The sequence below is a fragment of the Arvicanthis niloticus genome, chromosome 22, assembly GCF_011762505.2.
Source record: "Arvicanthis niloticus isolate mArvNil1 chromosome 22, mArvNil1.pat.X, whole genome shotgun sequence".
NCBI classification, from domain to species: Eukaryota; Metazoa; Chordata; class Mammalia; order Rodentia; family Muridae; genus Arvicanthis; species Arvicanthis niloticus.
Window position 1 is genome coordinate 42,365,474 of NC_133429.1, and position 19,619 is coordinate 42,385,092.

Consider the following 19,619-nt stretch of genomic DNA (forward strand, 5'->3'; position numbering starts at 1 on the left):
AGGAAGGGATGTCTCTGGGCCCGAAGAGACTGTTAATTTTGTTTTTGGTTAAGCCAAGATGAGCTGCTTCCAGAGCGGAGGGATTCCTGCTGGAGCCTGTATCCTCATGTCAGTACTAAAAGACACACACCAGTTGGTCTTCCTTGCCTGACCAGGCAATAATTTTTCTTTACGCAGACAAGCAATATTCAATGTCTTTTTAAAGGCCTGAAAGAGGAAGTGACAGCCAGAGTCGCAGGGGAAAGGCCAGGGCCTCTATCAGAGGAGTCACCCTAACTCAGCTTTCTGTGGTAATTCAGGCTCATCCTGGCTGCCCGGGTCTTTCCTAGTCACTCCCCAGGGAACTCACAGCCCAGCGTGTCCTCGCTCCACTCGCTCCACTCCTATGTACAAACTAGTGTTGTATTGATCTACACACAACGTAAATCCTCATTTGGGAAACGAGTCGCGCTTGAAAACCCATTTGAGAGAGAGCTAAGAGTTAAACTGAACCTGCAAACAAACAAAAAACCGTGTGCCCAAAATCCATGCGGAACTCAGAGCTGACTCTCTTGTTCCACTGAACCCCAGGTCCATCTTGATTTCAACTGAACCTGGACCAAGTTACCTATCAGCATCGGATTCAGGACTGCTTACTTAGGAGATGTGGGTACATTTCTAAAATCCCGCTAAATAAAGGAAACTAAGAAAGGCAGCAGGGGTTCGTGAGAGTTCTCAATGTCAGAGGGTTAAAAACTTGCTTCCCCATGGCTGTGGGGCCACACGGCTTTAATGTCTGGATGTCGGGAGCAGAGTCAGGTAAGTCACTATGAGTTCAAAGCCAACCTGTCCTTACAGCCAAAGCTACAAATGAGACTCTATCTCAAAAAAACAAACAAACAAGAAATAAAGATTAATCATAAGCAACTTATGTGCGTGTGTGGCTAGTGCACATGCTGGATGAATGTCAGTCACTGCGATCTTGTTGGATCTGTTGTAGTTGTTGTTGTTTCCTTTGAAAAGCAAATCTCTAGACACAGAGTATGGTTTCCAAGCTTTGACTCCACAGCCGTAGCCGATTGTCCGCTGGAGGAGGGGTCCAGAGTGGGCTTGTTGTAGATCCATGGCTTGAACAGAAATGAGAAAGAACGCCAAACATGACAAGGAATAATACCTTTACCGAGGCTGATGAGAGGGGACGTCCTTGGCCACAGAGTGGAAAACTGTTCTCAGAAAGGACCACCGAGTCTAAACAATAGATCTTATGATGAACAGACCAAAAATGTGTCATCTTTATAATAACGACAATGATAAAATACCATGAATTGTGTGTCAGACTTTCCAATTCAGGATGTACTCTGAGACAAACAAGCAAACAGAAACTCCACGAAAGCAAAAACAAAAACAAAAAAAAACCTCCCCAAAGCTAGAATGAGATTTGAAAGCTTCATCCTTACGGAATAAAAAAAAAAAAAAAAAACCCAAAATCGATAACTAGGGCTCGTGACCAGGAGCTGTCTTCAATCCTGGAAGATCACAATGGCAGCAGAGAGTAATAAAAAACTGTCTCCACACAGAAAGGAAAAGGAGAAAGTTTTCACAAGAGTTCTTAGTTTCAGGGGTAAAACCTGCTTCAGGGTTGGCTGTGGGGACACACAGCTTTAAATGTCTGTGTTTGGAAAGCAGAGGCAGGTAGATGACAGTGAGTTCAAGGCCAGCCTGTCCTTACAGCCAAAGCTACATATGAGACTCTATCTCAACACACACACACACACACAAACAAATTACAAATAGTTTGCCTCAAAGTCCTCCTTAGGACTTTGTGGCAGTGCTACGTCCTCATCCGATGAAATCAGGAGGAACTGCAGAGAGAGACTGGGGTGGGGCTAACATAGTGCTGAGATAGCCCACGTGCTAAACAAACAGATCTAAGACTAGCATCACCTCCCACCTAGTCAGTAATCGATGGGGGGACATGCTAGTTACAACCCCTGAACTGTGCACGTGTGGACCATCCTGGAGAGGGAATTATTACTATCCACTCTGAGCTGCTTACCACGAGCAAGATTTAGTGGCAATAAATCCACACTGACCGTGCAATTGGGGATTTACCACAAGCACAAAGAATTCTTCTACCTGTGGCAGCTCTGAAAGGCGCACATGCACCCCATATGCTGTCTCCTGAAATGCTTATTATTGGCGTGGAATGTATTCAGATAACGTCTCTTGGAAGCTCATCAAGAAGAACACAGATCCTGGGAAACAACTAGGGACTGTCCTGTGCACCTGGGTAGAATCCACCGTGCCTTGAGGAATGTCTTTCCCTCTATCTCCTAAAACCTGACTCCTCCAGCTCTGAGGTGAGGCTTGACTTCATGTATAACCTCTGGCCTGGGCTACCTTACCATCTTCCTTGTCTACTGACCTATGAGATCTGCTGTAGAAATGTCCCAATTACTTAATCTATGTGTGAATTTAGCAGTTACACCATACCCACTGACCTGAACAAACAGAGACTGGTTATCTTAGGCTAAAATAAAAAAATGAGAATAATGCTTGGGTGTCTTGGCCCCAGATTGAGGTAAAAATCTGGGTCCAAATACTTCCAAACAGATCAAAAAACAAGGCGATTTGCAGGCATCTGTGAGTTCAAGCCCAACCTCTTCTTACAGCCAAAGCTATCTGGTAAGACTCTACCTCAAACACACACACACACACACACACACACACACACACACACACACACACACACACACACACAAGTAAAAATAGTATGCTTCAAAGCCCTAAGAAAGATTGTGGCAGTGCTGTTATCAAGTACAAGCATCAAGGATGAAACTCCATCAGCAATTAGGAATGCTACAGAAGTGAGCCTTCCGACAAGGAGGGACCGGTATCCTTTGGAGATACTTTAGCACAGTGGCAGTACAAAATGGTATACTTGTCTCCTGCTGTCTTAGTTAGGGTTTTACTGCTGTGAACAGACACCATGACCAAGGCAACTCTTATCGGGACAACATTTAATTAGGGATGGTTTACAGGTTCAGAGGTTCAGTCCATCACCATCAAGGAAGGAACATGGCAGCATCCCAGGCAGGCATGGTGCAGGAGGAGCTGAGAGTTCTACATCTTCATCTGAAGGCTGCTAGCAGAATACTGGCTTCTAGGCAGCCAGGATGAGGGTCTTAAAGCCCTCACCCACAGTGACACACCTACTCCAACAAGGCCACACCTCCTAATAGTGCCACTCCCTGGGCCTAGCATATACAAGCCATCACACCTGACATCAGATAGAGAGAACAAGTGGAGGAGGACCTCGAAAGAGGAAGGATGCAGTACCAGGAACATACTGTAAGACAATGGAAATGTGGCTCTTAGGACTGATTTTCAAAGAGTGAGAATCCTAGGCTATGCTGCAGAGAGATGTCTATATGACTTTTGCCCTGCAGGGAAACAAGAGAGCCAAACATTTAGAGGTGCCCAGGGGATCCTCAACTTCCTGCTGCAGAAGCGTAGATATCCCTAGATTGACTACAAGGTTCTGAATCCACAGAAAACCAAACAGAGCCCCTCCCTGGAAGGTTATAAGGACAGTTGTCCGTGTTCTTTGTCTCCACCCTGCCTTCAGGAAAGTCAGTGAGCCCAAAGGCCAGATGACAAAGGACTAAGACCAGACCTCCTGAGACCTCCACTGAGAGCAAACCAACTGAGAAATACAAGGGGAGAACTTACCAAGGATGGTAATAGACTCCAAGCAGGGGAGAAGGGCAACATGAACCGAATCTGGTTAGGGCTCTGTGCCGAAAATGTTTTACAAACGAGGGTGATATCCATTGTAACTAGGCTGGGCTTGAAGTTCACACATTGTGAGGAACTATTGAATCCACGGGCACCTCTCTTTTGAGGGTTAGAGTCTGTCCTTGTTCTTACTAACCAATGGGCTTAGTAAGCCAGTCCATACCTCTGAGAGTCAGCTTTCTCTATAGGTGACAGCATCATTGTCCTCTGACAGGGTGATGTATGAAGACTTAGCTACAGCTTCTGATGAAATGGATTTAATTAACTTTATTTCCACTGTTGTCATCTCTTCTCTTAGATAGCTTAGTCACCCACTCTGTGCTTTGTTGTAAAAATTATTTATAAATCAGTGTGGGGTTTCTTCCCACCTTTGACCTTTTATGTTCCTGGATGAAACACATACACACACAGCCTTAATATTTTAATGGCTGCTGGCATCTCTATTCATCAATCAGAATTAACCTGGGGGCCAGTCCCGAAGGGTGTGTGCTGGCCTCCAAGATTTGGAAGCCAGCACTTAGCATTAGATAGAATACGGGCAGCAGCGAGCAGCATTAGGCCGACCCACTCTGTGCTTCAGTTTTCTCAGCTATAAAATAAGGACCACGGAGAGCCCTGAACAAGATTATGCATCTGGAATTTTAACAACAGCCCCAGGCACAGAGACTCACAGAGCTTCCAGCACTAATATGACCACTCTACAACTCCATCTAGGACACTAATATAACCACCCTGCAACTCCATCTAGGACACTAATATAACCACCCTGCAACTCCATCTAGGACACTAATATAACCACCCTGCAACTCCATCTAGGACACTAATATAACTACCCTGCAACTCCATCTAGGGCACTAATATAACCACCCTACACTCCATCTAGGGCACTAATATCCTATGCTTCATTTTGCCCAGATGTAACATCCTTGATACCTATGGTAACAAATATGTACCATGGAAAATGGAAAATATTGTTTAGTTGCCTAAGGTGCTATGGTACCCGGTAGGTTCAACTGGGAACCACAGATACAAGTATGAGAAACCCAAGCCTGGCATGATTTGGGACAGAACCTAGGAGAATGCAGTAGTCAGAACAGGAACTACTAAATGTTACCCCATTTAACTCCGCAGCTCCCCCCTAGGGGGAACTGTGTTCTTTATTATGTCAAAAAGAACACCGAGATTTCAAGGTTTTTTGTTGTTGTTGTTTGTTTGTTTGTTTGTTTGTTTTCCGATTCTCTCTGGCTTTTCACTTCTCTTTTTTGAGACAGGGTCTCATGATGTAGCCCTGGCTGGCTTGGAGCTCATTATGTAGACCAAGCTACCCCCAAACTCACAGAGATCCATCTGCCTGCCTTACTGAGCAGTATTTAATCACAAATCTCTGTGATAGTGAACATGGGACTTCTTTCTAAGCCCGGACTAAATCCTCTTTGATGGTAAAACCTGATACTCTGGGGATTTCGGGGAGATTTTGCCATCAGGTAAAAACCTCAGAAGAAACCAGAAACCCAAATATTAGCAGATTTTGCTAATTTGTTCTCCTTCTCAGTGTTGTCTGATTTGATTGGATCAACTAATAATCAGTGGATAATTTTCAGATATAGAAACCCTCAGCTATAGAGTGATGACATAGAATCGTTACAAGTATTCTAGTCAGAGTGTCCAGAAGTACTACAAGAGAGAAGAAGAAATACTCTGGGAAGGTTTTGTCCACCAGGGCAAACGGGGAATAGAGATGAACCGAGAACATCAGTTATCCCTCCATGTGTTAAGCAAGTTCAGGAGACACCGGCAAGCTGGCCCAGCTCCCAGTTGTCTGAGCGCCGTCTCAGCAGCAGGTCACGGAGGGCAAGTCCAATTCAGTAGACACAGACTTTGGCTAAACAAGTGCTTAGGCCTTGCTTCGTGTCAGCTGGAGGTTGCCTGCGCCTCATGTCCTAAAAATCTCAGCAGAGAGGCCAAGTGCAGAAATCTGTGCTGGAGAGTTTCTCCTTTCACAAAAAAGAATGAGCGGTTGAGGCACTCTGCCAAGGTCAACTTGGGACTGGAAGGCTGCAGCTCTGCTTCGGGGAGCCAGCGCCAGGGTGGAAAACTGCAGGCGCTGGGAGGGCACGGACAGGGCGGCTTGAGGAAAGGGCCAAGTGTGGGAATGTTTATTGAAAAGAATATGCTGGGGAGAACCCAGCCCTCACACCTAGGGGATCTGGGAACTGGCTGTCTGCATTTGAAAACCCTGCCAGATGAGTTCAGCCATTTCCACTCCATAAAGTTCTTGGTGCAAAAATGAATGGCAAAGCCAGCCATGAACACGATTCCTCAACGAAGTTAATTGAAACCAATGGGTCTCCGTTTCCAATCTGTTCTGGTGGTCTAGAGGAAAAATGCTGGTGGAAAGATCTCTGGGCACTTGCAAACATCCCGGTCTGCTCAAAGAGCCACTGTGTTATAAGGGCAGAACGAGCGAGGGAGGGCCGTATCTGCAAAGACTTCTCACTAAGAAAGAGAAGGCAACAGTTTGGATCTGGTTGCCAGGAGACACTGGAAGACTGGCAGGGAGAGCAAAAAGGAAGAAGGATTTATTCATGACCCTGAAATAACATGACCCGACTGCCCCTGGGCGATGAAACTTCATAGTTGACATTAAACAGTAGCTCAAGGAAGAGACATGCTGATTACGTATCTAATTGGCTGTCATGATCTTCATGACGTCACATACATTGCTGTGGTTTTCCGGATCACTCTTGACAGTAGATACTGGAGTCTATTCCCTCCAGGACTCAGTTTCAATTACTTCCTGGCACTGGTTTCATTTCTTTGCTTCCTAGGAACATTTGTTTGCTTGTTTATTTATTTATTTATTTATTTATTTATTTTCTTTTACAGGTTCCCTGTAGTTTTGTGTTTTGTTTTTAATTTTATAAACTTTATTACAAAAAAACACTTACAAATAAAACAAACAAACAAACAAACAAACAAACATTGTTTCATCCAAACTAGCCAGACCCAAAGCCAACTCAACCCAGTGAACCTTTATACAGTTAGAATTGGCACTAAATTTTTACATTGTTAGTATCAAATATATTTTATGCTCTTATCTACAATGTAGAAATTCCATGACAGAATTAGAACCTAGGAAAGCAATAATCTTCATATCCTCATTCATAACCCATGCCCATTACCTCTGTTCAGGCCTTCCTCGTGGCCTAGTATTTAGGACTTCTTGTTCCCTTACTTCATGTTATATGGTACCCCATGTGTGCATTCTCTCATTCCTCAGATGAGAGAAAGTGTGGTTTTGTTTCTTTCTGAGATTATTTTCTCACTTAATATTATACAGTTTAAGTCCATCCATTTTCCTGAATTTTTTTTCCCCTGAGACAGGATTTCTCTGTGTAGTCCTGGATATCCTGGAATTTGAAAGGACCAGGTTGGCCCTCAGACTCACAATGACCTGCCTGTCTCTGCTCCCACTTCTCCCTAAGTACTGAGATTAAAGCTATGCCCTCCCTCCCCCCCAGGCCCTGCAAACTGTTTAACCTCCTTTTTATTAGAGCTGAATAGTATTCCATGATACACATAGACATGCATGTGTATACATGTAGAAGGAATATAAATAGGTATATAGATATACAAAAATTTCAATATTCATTCATCTGTTGATGGACAACTAGCCCACTCCAACTCTCTGTGACAGGAAACAAAGCAGCATTAAGGATGGGTTTCAAATATCTCTATGGTACAACATGGAGTTCTCTGGGTGTATGCCAAGATGGAAATATCTGGGTCACATAGTGACTCTATTTTTAATTTTTTGAGAGACTTCCAAATGAGTTTTCACAATGGCCGTGGTGACTTGACCTCTACCAACAGAGGTTCGGTTCCTTTTCTCCATGACCTCCAACCTTTGTTTTCAGGTTTGTTGATGAGAGTCACTCCGACTGGGTGAGCTGGTATCTCAGAGCAATTCTGATCTGCATTTCCCTGATGTTTAAGGATATTGAACACTTTTAAAAATAGTTATTGGCCGATTATATTTCTTTTAAAAAGTATCTGTCTATTCAGTTAACTTGCCCATTTGTTGACTGGTAGTTTTAGAATTTCTGTGGTTCTTTGTAAACTTTGGCTATCAGCCCTTTACCCAATGGGTAGCTGGTAAAAAGTTTCTCCTGTTTTGTGTCTGTTTACTAACTCAGCTGGTGGTTTTCTTTGCTAGACAGAAACTTTTTATTTTCATTTTTTTTTTCTTGCGCTTTATTGAAAATAGATGTTTCCACCCTCATATAATATATCCTGATTGCATTCCCTCTGCTTCTCCCAGGTCCTCCCTGCCTCCCTTCCCATCCTCATCCACTGCCTTTCTGTCTCGAATTAGAAAACAAACAGGCATCATCAAACAAATAGAACATCATCAAGAACAACAAAAAACCAGAAGGAAAAGACACAATAACATAGATGTACTACACAAGTAATATAGATGAAAGGGTCACTTGTTTGCATACTTGGGAATCTAATGTAAAAATAAAAAGCCTAGTTAAGAGAGAGAGAGAGAATGAGTGAGAGAGAATATATATATAAAATTTAAATTTAAACAATAAAAATCATTAATAATAATAATAAAACAATAATAACAATAACAATAATAAAGCCCTGGCTGCTTTCTCTATTTTCTAATCCCTGTTCTTCTTCCCTTCCTCACAGATAACCATTAACCATGCCTGGTCATCCTGGTCATGTCCAATCTAATTCTCTCTCTGCTCTGGACTCTTTCAGGTTCCTCCAGCTCTTCTCTCTCTTCTCTCTCTCTCTCTCTCTCTCTCTTTCTCTCTCTCTCTCTCTTTTCTTCTTCCTCCTCCTCCCCCTCCTCCTCCTCCTTCTTCTTCTTCCTCTCTCTCTCTCTCTCTCTCTCTCTCTCTCTCTCTCTCTCTCTCTTTCCTTCCCCCTCTCTCATCTACAATAAAAACCTTAACCATACCGTAGAGTGGTTATCATTGACTTAACACATAATATCCACAATTATGTGATTTTGTCTTTCTGGGTTACTTCAGTCAGGATGATTTTTTTCCTAATTCTATCCACTTGTCTGTGAATTTTATGATTTTGTCTTTTTTTTTTTTTTAAACTGAGTCATATTCTGTCGGATAAATATACCATAAGGAAATACTTTGAAAACCCCACCAAATTGAAAAAAATCAAAAAGAAATGTGTAATTTTCTTGAAATACACCACCTACCAAAGTTAAATTAAGATCAGATAAGCAGTTTAAACAGACCTATAACCCCTGCTGAAATAGAAGAAGTAGCTAAAAGTCTACCAACAACAACAACAACAAAAATCCCGAAGCCAGATGGCTCTAGCACAGAATTTTACCAGATGTTCAAAAAAGAGTTAATACCAATACTCCTCAAATTATTCCATAAAACAGAAACAGAAGGGGCATTGCCTAGTTCATTTACAAGGCCACAGTTACCCTGATATGCAAACCACATAGAGATTCAACAAAGAAAAGGAATTCAAGTAATGTTGAGAATGTCCCTGGGGTTCCCCTCTCTTTGGTCATTCCAGCTTTCCAGAATTACAGATCCTAAGGCTGGCACTTTCCTGGAGCAGTTGTAAAAAGAAGAAGGAAGAGGACGAGGTGGAGGTGGAGGTGGGGGTGGGGGTGGGGGGGGGAGGGGGAGGGGGAGGGGGAGGGGGAGGGGGAGGGGGAGGGGAAGGGGAAGGGGAAGGGGAAGGGGAAGGGGAAGGGGAAGGGGAAGGGGAAGGGGAAGAAGAAGAAGAAGAAGAAGAAGAAGAAGAAGAAGAAGAAGAAGAAGAAGAAGAAGAAGAAGAAGAAGAAGAAGAAGAAGAAGAAGAAGAAGAAGAAGAAGAAGAAGAAGAAGAAGAGACGCAAGGGGGGCCAGAAACAAAGATCATATCATCAACTTGGAGTTCTTGGGGTTGCTTTAGGCTTCTCCCATGGAAGACTGGAGAGGGAGAGGCTCTAACCTGAGAAGCAGCTTAGGGGTTAAAAGCAGAGGAGGTATGGTCAGCAACCACACATAGGGAAGAGAAAGCTACAAGAGAAAGCTTCTTCTTTGTGGAAAAAGATACCTCCAACACAGCCACTCAGTCAGGAAACCAGGCAACTGCCCTCTGCTTTGATTATTGTTGTCCAGTGAGCAGTGGTTATTCCTGGTGGTGGTGGTAGTGGTGGTGGTGAGGTGTGTGTGTGTGTGTGTGTGTGTGTGTGTGTGTGTGTGTGTGTCTTGATTTGCTAGTCTGGAATTATTTATTTCTTATGTTTTCTTCAATGTAGTTAACTTCTTTAGATTGGAATTTTCCTTCTAATGCCTTCTGTAGGGCTGGATTTGTAGATAGATACTGCTTAAATTATTTTTATATCAGAGTATGTTTTCTTCAGCTACTGTAATTAAAAGTTTTGCTGGGTATAGTAGTCTGGGGTGGCATTTGTGGTCTTCTAAGAGTTTATAGAACATCTATCCAGGCCCTTCTGACTTTTACAGTCTCTATTGAGAATTCAGGTATAATTTTAATAGGTCTGCTTTATATGTTATTTGATTTTTTTCTCTTGCAACCTTTAATATTTTTCCTTTATTCTGTATTTAGTATTTTAATTACTATGTGCTGAGGGGACTTTCTTTTCTAGTCCAGTATGTTTGGTGTTATATATGCTTCTTGTACTTGGACAGGCATCTTCATCTTCAGGTTAGGGAAATTTTCTTCTACAATTTTGTTGATAATGTTTTCTGTGCCTTTGACATGAATTTCTTTTCCTTCCTCTGTTCCTATTATCCTTGGATTTATTTTATTAGATCCAAGAGTTTTCTAGTAGACTCAGTAGGGTCTCTTAAGTAAAGAATTACATAATATACAAATAGGGTTAGTTTGACTTCTTCCCTTTCTGTTGTTAGCCATTTCATGTCTCTCTCTTGTCTAATTTCTGTAGCTAAGATTTCCAGCCCTATACTGAAGAAGAGAGGGAGGGGTGGATATCCTTGTGTAGCTCTCCATTTTAGAGGAAGTGTTCTTAACATGTCATTTAATAAAATGTTGGCTACAGATTTATTGTATGTAGCCTTTATTTTCAGGAATATTATATCCATTCCCAAAATCTGGAGCTCTCTCTCTCTCTCTCTCTCTCTCTCTCTCTCTCTCTCTCTCTCTCTCTCTCATCATAAAACATAAAAGCACATTGAATATTGTTAAATGACATTCAAGCATCAGCTGAAATAGTAATATGGCTGCTGCCCTTAAGTTTGTTTATAGGGTATACTACATTTATTGGTTTTTGTATTTGAACCAACTTTGCCTTTCTAGGATGAAAATAACACCTTCAATCTTGTTGCTTGTGATGGTCTGTTTAAGTAATTCACATCATCAGAGTTTAATTTCGGTAGCTGATATGCTATTAGAAATTCTTCTGTTCCTTTGGGGTTTTCCAGCTTTTCAGTCATAAGTCTTCTGTGTAATGCCTAAGGATGTTCTGAATTTCACTGGAGTCAGTTGTGATGACCTGCTTCTGTTTCCTAATTTTGTTTATTAAATTGCTTTTTCTTCTCATATTCACTAAGGATTTATCTATCTTATTAATTTTTTTCAAAGAGCCAGCTCTTTGGTTAATTTTGCATATTATTCTTTTAAAAATGATTACTTTTATTTTATGTGCACTTGTGTTTTGCCTACATGTATATCTATGTGAAGGTGTTAGATTCCCTGGAGCTAGAGTTGCAGACAGTTGTGAACTTCCATGTGTGTGCTGGAAAATAAACCTGGATCCTCTGGAAGAGCAGCCAGTGCTCTTAACCACTGAGCCATCTCTCCAGACCCACCTACTGTTCTTTTCATGTCAACTTCATTAATTTCTTCCCTAATATTTATTAATTCTTACTGTTTACTGTTTGAGGTGAGCTGCTCATTACCTAGTTTTTGAGAGCCTTGAAGTACAATATTAGGTTATTTATTGAATATGTCCCAGATTTTTAAATATGAGCCCTATTACTATAGACTTTCCTCTCAGGACTGCCTTGCCTAGAGAATACTATGCATTTTCCTTCTCATTGTCTTGGGGAATTTTTAAATTTTCTCTTTGATTTCTTGGGTGGCACACTGCTCATTCAAAAGTGTTTTGTTCAGTCTTAAAGTATTTTTGTCATTTCTCTTACTGTTGATTTCTGGTTTTATTGCATTGCGGCCTGGTAGGAGATAAAGAAATCTTTCACTAGTTTTAAATTTGCCAACACGTGACTTGTGTCCTATGATATGATCAATTTTGGAGAAGGTTCTATGTGCTGCTGAGAAAACTGTATATTCCCCATTTGTCAGATAGAATATTCTGTATATATCTGCTAAGTCTTGTTCATCTATAGAATATTTCAGTTCTGAAATTTTTACTTGTTTCAGGTTGGAAGACTATCTACCTTTGAAAGTGGAGTATCAAAGTCCACACTACTATTGTGTCAAGGCCTGTATGGTCTTTTATGTTTAGTAGCATATATTTTATGAAGTTATTAGGGACTCCATCATTTGGAGCATAGAAGTTTATAGTTGTTATAACTTCTCGACAAATTGTTCCTTTTATTAACATGTAGTGTCACCTTGTATGTGTGTGTGTGTATGTACATGCACATATATGTGTGTGTAGTAGTAGTAGCAGCACTTTTTATCTCTTCTAATTAGTTTTAGTTTGAAGTTTACTTTGTCTGATATACAGATAGCTATGCCATCTCTTTACATTTTCTTTTGTTTTTCATTCTTTGACATTAATCTTTGTTGGTTAAGTGTGTTTCTTGGGGACAGCATATGATTGGTTCTTGGAGGGTTGTTTGTTTGTTTGTTTGTTTTTATGTTTTATTTAATTCAGTGTTATTCTGTATCTTTTTAGTGACAATTTGAGGCCTTTTACTTTTAAGGATATAATAGAAAGTAGATTTCTATTTTCTATACAAATTTTTAGGTGATATTCTATTTTGCTAGATTATTGATATTTCTTTTTCTGTTCCCATATTAGCTTTGAAGGTTCGTTGAGCTGCTGTATTGATATGGTTCTTTCTTTCCCAAGTCCAGTTTGTTTCTGTAGATAAACCTTTATCTTTCTCCCTGTAAAGTATTCCACTAAGAACTTTCTGTAGTGCTGACTCTGATGTCATGAATTGCTTTAATTCATGTTGTGCTTTGAAATACCTTTTCCCCCATCAGTTTTAAAAGATAGTTTTGCAGGGTATAGCATTCTTGAGTCACAGCTGTTTACTTTCAGAGCTTGAAATACACTTCCTTCCATACTGTACTGACCTTTATGGTTGATAATGAAAAAATTGTGATAATTCTGATATTTCTGCCCTTGTGTGTTAGTTGGGTTTTTATTTTTCTTGATAGTTTTAGGAGTAATTTCTTTACTTTGTATTTTTGACATCTTACTATAATATAACATGGGAAAATTCTTCTCTGGCCACATCAGTTTAGAATTCTATATGTCTCTAGTGATTGGAAGACTACTTCTTTCTCTACATTTGTAAAATTTTCTTCTATAATTCCACTAAATTGTCTTCCTATCCCATTTGATTTTACCTCTGCTCCTTCTTTGTTATCATGATTCTCATGTTTGACTTCTTGAATGTGTCCCAGGCTTCCTGAAACTATCCATGCTCCTTGTTTTTTCCATATATATAGTATTGGCTTGGTTTTCTTCTCCATTCCTAAAATTCATTTTTCTTGGTCTTGTCTGTTATGAATAATGTCAGTTGTGGTTTAGATTTGTTTGGCCATATCTTTCCTTGTATTTATAATGTTTGTCTCCATTTTATTAGCAATTGTTTGTTCACTTTGAAGACTGCCTTGCCAAGGTCATGAATATCTTTTTTAATTCACTAACATACTTGTCCAACTCTTCTATGAAAAAGTGAGACTCTAAATTCCTTCTCAGACATTTTGGCTATTTCTATGATTTTGGGTTCCCTTATCAGGAGTTGGCTGGATTCTGTTGGGTCCAGGTGGTGGGTGTGTCTTATAGTTTGTATTGTTTCATCATAGTTAATACATCTGTTGAAGTAGGTTTATTCTGACTTCCTCTTCTTCCAAGCCTGTTGGGATATTCTGGGTTTTATGACTTGTCTCAGAGGAATATCTACATGAAGGAAGACTGGTGAACTTGGTATTGATTATTAGACTATTGGATGAGTTGCTGAGGTGATCCTGTTGTAGCTGCATGCCAACAGGACTATGGTTATTAGATAGAATCAAAACTTTGGCCACTGCTGGATTCTATGGAACTCCTGGAAGCAGGAAACCAACTCCAGATCCAGTGAAGCCTTTCTACTATCAGAGAGTTATAGTTAGAGCCACAGCCCAAAGTAACATCTAGGACTTCAGAAATATAGAATCTGGATCCTAAGGTGGCCTTTAGCATGCTAGATATTAGAATCTCACCTCCATATTGATCACAAATACCACTGGAACCAAAGATCCATCTCTCAGAGGATCCTGGGCAACACTGGAGCCAACGCTCAGTCCTGCACTGACCTCTGAAGTTATTGTCCTGGAGACCTGCTCACACAGAAGCCAGAAGCCTGCTTGTCCAGAGCTCTCTCTTCTGTGGGCATTACTTTTCAGATCATTTTGGGAGCTCTTGATTGTCTGCCCCCTTCCAGACCCAATTTGAAAATCTACCGGAAGTTTTTCTAGACGATAGAGTCCTCTTTTCTTCCTTCTCGATCTGATTACTCAAAATAATCTCAAACTTGACTAAGTTGCCTGGCCTTGCTGCTTCTGGATGGCCATCTATAGCCTGGCCTTTACCCCCTTGTTGTTTTTTAGCTGCTTTGGGGGTTAAGATGAGTGAAGTCATCTTGACTGACCCTCTAAGCATAAGGAATTTGATCAATGAAGTTGTATGGGGTCTTGGCAGGCAGTGCTTCTGAATAAGAACAGTGCTTGAGTAGAAGAAAATTTGAACTGACACTATCTGCACTCCTAGACAATTTTTCTGGACTTTCCTTTCCGCTTTGGATGTTTTTCACTGTGCAATTTATTTAGTATCAGTTCCAAGAGAAGGACAGTGATGTCATGCGTCTAATTAAAGACAGAGGATCACACAGACATATACATTGTTCATAAATACAACAGTGATCTCTGGAGAAAATGAGGAAGTTGATGAACTAATTACCTTTACAATGATAAAGAATTCCATTCAGGGAATGGTGAGGTGGCTCAGCACTTAAGAGTTTTTGCTTCTCTCGCAGAGGATGCAAGTTCAGTTCCTGGCACCCACATCAGGCAATTCCAGGCAGAGAAAGTCCATAACCCTCTTCTGGCCTCTTTGAACACTTTCAGAGTCATGATAGACACACACACAAATAATCTTTTTTAAGACTTTAAAACATTTACCCATTTTTTCAACTTTGAAAGCAAAATGAGAGCACGTGTTTTCAATTCTTTCAAAAAATAAAAAATAAAAAATTTGTCTTGCTAACAAGATAAATTGTTAGCAAAACATCTTGCTAAACATCTTGCTAAAAGATGTTTCTTTTTCCTTCACTGGGACTCTTCCCAAATAAGTATTGAGACTACTTCTGCTTGGCTGAGGTATCCTCTAAGAAAGACTGGAGGTGCCCTGTCTCGGATGATGAGTGCCTAAGACCATTGCATGTGCCAGAGACCATCACATGGTCCAAGTGCCAGAGAAGGCATGCTGTCCCCTCTTCTGGAGCAGCAGCCCCCATGTGTACCCTGGTGAGGAAGTAGCTCTGTCACTTTCCCCAAAAGCTTTGGTAGCTTGGGTGCTAGAGTTTTTTGTTTGTTTTTTAAATAAACCCAAACCTCCTTCTTTTGCCTTGGGCTTATTTTGAATGGCATTTCAGTGAATGGACATTAGTGGAGGGAGAGTGGACATCTTTTTAGTGTTGAGTTGTTCTATCAAAGGATGTGGTACAACTCCCAGTTCATTCAGGGTTTCGGTTATAGCAGTTTGGGCATTCCTAATACGAAAATCTGCAGTTAAAAAAAAAAAAATACTGACATGAAGCGACAGGTAAAAAAATTCCCTCATTTCCTATGACAGGTCACATTCAAAATGCGACTGCATTGAAAATATTGTATGAGAACACCTTCAGGCTACATGGTGAACTGTACATGATACACAAAAGGATGGTGTGTTTAGACTTGGGTTGTATGCCTAATGCATTTCATCAGGCATGATTCAGTATTACGTATTCCAACACGTTTCTGAGAGCTGAAATACTTCTGGCATTTCAGACGGAGGTGAGTCAACCCATATTACAGTTTTCTTCCTACAGTCTTTGACAGGTTTATCCCGGTGGACTTCAAGTTTTTCAAGGAGGATCTGTCTCTTCTTCACCTTCTCTGATTAGCGCTCTGCCTTCTTGAGTGATCCTGCCAGTTCAAATGCTTTCCTCACTTGAGCTGTGTGCAGTGTCTGAGCTGCATAGGGTTCTCCCTGTCTCCAATCATTACCACTTCTTTGTTCTTATCTTATTGCTATGCCTATGACCTCCGCCATGGCGTGGTATAAGTGTAGGACCGCTGACTGCTGACGTCACATTTGTGGTCTCACTCTACAGGATTCCATTTCTCATCAAAGCACATAGTATTTTCTGCTTTTACTGACTACTACTCTTTGTGGAGGAAAAAGAGAATGTCTCTATCCTGCTATTGCTGAGATTTCACCCTAGGGAAATGCTGAATTTTTATCAAATGTAAGATACCATGAATACACAACAATTTCATAACAACCGTGGATAATTCAGAATAAAGTCCATCTTAGAACCATAGCTTTTTATCCTTTTTCTGCATTTCCAAAATGTCTATAAAGAAATGTGCCTTTTGGAGAAAATGAGCTTGAATCTTAGCAAGGTGGGATCTCATTTTTATGGTTATGAGCTGTTAAAATTGAGAATGATTTTTTTGAGAGAAAGTCAATAATAACAAAAAAAATATAAAGATACAACAAAATTTAACCCGAGATGTATGCTTAATTCCATGTAAAAGGGAAGAGAATGTTAAATTAGTTTTTAAATTATTACATTTATTCGTGTGTGTGTGTGTGTGTGTGTGTGTGTGTGTGTGTATGTGTGTGTGCACTTCATGGTGTATATGGAAGCCAGAGAACAATTTTGAGGGCCACTTCTTCTGTCACGTGGGCTCCAGGGGAGAAACTCAGGTCATCATGCTTGTAGACAATGCCTTTCTTTGCTAAGCCATTTTTCTGGCTCTGAAAACATTGAGCTCTACTTTTAGAGATTTAGGGGTGTAGGCCCAATGCCAGAGCACCCGCTTATCATGTGTGAGGTCTTGGGTTTAATCTGCACCAATCACTTCACCCCCTAAATTCCCACTTGTATAAATCTAATACAATTTTCTCACCCACCCTCCCTTCACAATACACATTGTTCCTTCTGGCTCCTAACTTCAGAGGTCTGCACCAGACAGGAAGAAACATCATGGTTCTCTTCCATACCCAGGAGTCAAAACTTCACTTAAAAGAAACAGTTGGTAAGTCTCCAAATAGGGTGGAATACACAACAGCTTTGTCTTCATGTAGAGAAGAGGGAAACAGGCTGTTATAGAGTGGGGACCAGTATTAGGAGGTGTCTGGAAATGTCAGAATGATTAACATGAACCACTAAACTCATGTGAAGTCAGCACGGAGATGGGGGTGGTGTGACTCCCGAATGCTCTTACCCACCAGGATTAAGAAAACAGTGTTCACATATTACAACCGTGACCTCTTCCCAGCTGACCTTACGTGTTTTCTCAAGTCCTTAACTGCCACTTACAGCATCCCAGTCTCTGTGGATTTGTGATGTGTTGCTAACATTATTACATGGCCCGCCTCCATCCCAAACATCTTAGGCATTGTACGTAACACATTTCCACATAAGGGCGCTGAAAAGTCAAAAGCAGAATTTCTCAAGCAGAGGAACCGAAGGTAAGATTCCTCCTCACAGTCTCAACGTACGGTTCCTCTTTATAGTCTAAACTTCCACGTAAGAGACTGTGAACACTAGTGGGGAGGATAGAGTCAAGAAAACAAGAAACTTCAGAGACAGAAGAAGGTGTTCTAGGGAAGAGACTAGCCTGTTTCCCTAACATGATCAGCAACGTAATTGGTATAGCCCTGACCGTAAGAGAACTTTTTTAACTATTTCAGCCTGGGCTACAAAGATACGGTCTAGAGGAAGGTCTTTAGATGGATTGAAGTCATGGCTTCTGAGAACATGGCAGGGCCCGATCTTACTACACATGGTCTTACCACAAATATTTATCAACTCATTACATGTTGGGGGTCCCTCAGCTGACCATGTTGTTAGAGTTTTAACTTCCAAAACAGTGACCTAAATAAGCTAGCCTGCCTCAATTATATTGTTGAAGTAACGACAAACAGACCAATACAAGGACTTACTTATTTCTATTTGTTAGCTTTCATGAGGCCAGGCTACCCTCATTCTGAGTTTATACAGACTAGCTATTGTCACAATAATGTAGCCTAGCCAGCAGCAAGTATTAGAGACATTCAAAAATATTTCCCCCATGTCTTCGTACTCATTTAGTGGCAGTTGGGCTTAATGACACCCTTTGAGGGGAGATAGATAAGAAGGCTGATGGCTTTACTTCACGGGAGCCCCCCCACCCCCCCAGTAAGTGTGGTCTTCAGTGTAGGTTGAGGACTCATCTTGTGATCATCTGACAAAGGACTTTCCATGGGGAGGCCTTCTCACTGCCAGTGTGGAAACACAAAGACCAAGATCTACTGTGCAAGTGCATTTTAAGACTCTGCCTCTGTTACATCTGCTAACATGTCACCAGCCAGAGAGAGTCACATAGCCAACCCTGAATATGAGGGCTGTTTGTTATAAAAGTATTGTACTTTCCAGGCCTACGCCAGGGTAGTATAGAGATGAACTCTTGTCACAGATATAGAAAGGAGTGAAATAGTGAACATCTGAGCCTTCCTGTCTAAATCTTTCTTCCTTCTCAGTCCCAACAGAGACACACAAAGCTTCAGGGGTCACCTCTTAGCTTCCCATTCAAGGGAAATGTTTGTTTCAAGTCCTAGAAGGTCCAGTTGTTCCTCTCTGTCACTAGGATGCCCCCAGCCTTCCATACTTATCTATATGACAGACACGATCAAAATACACGACTAGTGCTGCACAGGTAGATAGCTTTGTTCAAATTGGTCAAATTGCATAGACAGAAGTCAGGATTGAGAAGCATGGGGTCAAGTCCATGGGGGGTGGGGCACAGAAACCACACTTTTGTGTTGTGTGGATCTCACTCCCCCTCTGTGTCCTGCCTGCAAGGCTCTGCCTTTTTTGCTTTAGTGCCCAGCTGTCTCTCACTGGTTTGCCTTCCATTCTGAGGCCTCTCTAGCTCACGTAGGACAGTCCTGCTTCAGTGAGTGACATCTGCAAGTAGGCCACTATCTGTCACTCACTGTTTGTCTCAGGCTTCCTTCTGCTGTAGACCAATCCCAGGATACCTATTTCTCTCTGGCTGCCAGCACACACACGCACACGCACATGTACATACGCACACGCGCACACGCATGCTCACTCTTGTCTCTGGCCGAGTGCTATAGCTGCCCAGGCCACACACTGGCCAGTCTGGCAGTCAAGCTGCTAGACCTGATGGATGTCACACGGCAGCCCTGGGTCCCCTCCCGGATCTGTTCTCTACAAGAGCGATTTATCTCCCTGATGTTTTAGGACAGGAAAAGACTCGTTTCTTGGAGGCCTGCCAAGAAGGGGGTGATCCACCCAGGAAACAAACAAGACCCTTCCCCTCTCTCTCTGTCTTTCCTGCTTCCCTGTGTCAAGTCCTCCCCGGGC